This window comes from Battus philenor, unplaced genomic scaffold, assembly GCF_028537555.1.
Source record: "Battus philenor isolate CCGP_79_NKW_IND1 unplaced genomic scaffold, ilBatPhil1.0.hap1 SCAF_1, whole genome shotgun sequence".
Taxonomy (NCBI): domain Eukaryota; kingdom Metazoa; phylum Arthropoda; class Insecta; order Lepidoptera; family Papilionidae; genus Battus; species Battus philenor.
Window position 1 is genome coordinate 14,830,448 of NW_027181661.1, and position 1,459 is coordinate 14,831,906.

Sequence of the window (1,459 nt, forward strand, 5' to 3'; positions counted from 1 at the left end):
CACTGTCTACGCCGCTTGGTGATTAAAACAAAACGTGGCTTTAAAAGCTTTTTACGCAAATGTATTAAAAGTTTTTAAATATTGTGTACTTAAGGAGAATTTATTTTTATATCAAAGCCATTATTATAAAACGCGATAGATAATCTTGGAGACCATAGTAAATTACATTAATTGATAAATAACAATTTTAGTGTATTATTCGTTTAAAGCTGTGTTATAAGACACCCACAGCTGGACAAGATCTCCTCCACAGATTTCTAATAGCATAAGTTGGAAAGGGTCTGCATTCCTCTTCCAACGACTTTAACAAGGTCGTTCCTCCACATTATAAATAGATGTGTTTTGCTGTGCATGCCTGTCCTTGTCTCCATATGTACTACAGAACCTTAAAACCATAACAGTCAACTACTACTATTTCAACTTGTCAATCTCCTGCGCTATATCGGTTATTTTCTGTAGCATCTATTTATAGAGTATTGATGACCATTTTGACTACTAGTATAAAGAGGTTTTTTAATGTTTCCGTTACATTATTACACAGACATAATTGTGTACGTTATTTCTTACTATAAATGAAAGTTCGTAAGCTACAAAGAAAAAGTTTTTAGTTGATTAAATTTTGTTTATCCTGCAAAGTTGCTTAAATTATTCATAAAATACATTATAACGAACTATCCATAGTAACTAATATACCCAATAAGTAACGACGTCAAGTGGCTATTGAATTAATTGAGAACTCCTCCCTCATCCCTGCCTCGCCTATGGGCTAATTATATTATTCCTTTAACCAGTACAGATTCCAATAATATTACATTACACTGCTACAATTTAAAATGAAACATTAAGTAGTTCTACGTAAAGTCGCTTTCACGTAGAGTATAGATAAGGCTTCAGTGGAAATTTCTGAAACAAATGAAGGAAATTTTGTTAATTCATTACAATATTTGTCTATATTGTCTAAAATCTATCAATAATTTTAATAATTAATGAACTAAACAATAAAAAGGATCTCCCCGGCGGGGAATCGAACCCCGGTCTCCCGCGTGACAGGCGGGCATACTAACCACTATACTACCGAGGATTATGAAATTATATTTAAAATTTTGAATCATATGGATGAAAAATAATATAATTTTATCAAATAACTCGAGTTCTACTAATAATATTACTGTGATGTTTACGTAGATTTATAGAGCGTTTATGTATCTATCGTTATTCATAAATTGGAAGAAATATATAATTTTTTTATTATTTAAATAACCAATAAACGATAATTAGAATCGATTTGAACTTCTCATTAAATAAATTCGAACGACGTTAGTAAAACTAAACAAAATTTATCATTTTCTATTTAATAAGGACAGCGGATATTGGCAGGGATCGATATTATTTAATTCCGCTGGTTGGTTACGGCGTTTCTTTTCAGTTTGCACTAGCTATTCTACCACGATATTCCAGT

General features: G+C 31.2%; 1 non-coding gene across 1 annotated transcript; it reads right to left on the bottom strand.

Moving 5' to 3' along the window:
• Positions 1–1,009: 1,009 nt before the first annotated feature.
• TRNAD-GUC (transfer RNA aspartic acid (anticodon GUC)) lies at positions 1,010–1,081 on the bottom strand. Its single transcript has one exon. It is a non-coding gene; the product is annotated as a tRNA-Asp (tRNA).
• Between the last annotated feature and the right edge of the window lie 378 nt (positions 1,082–1,459).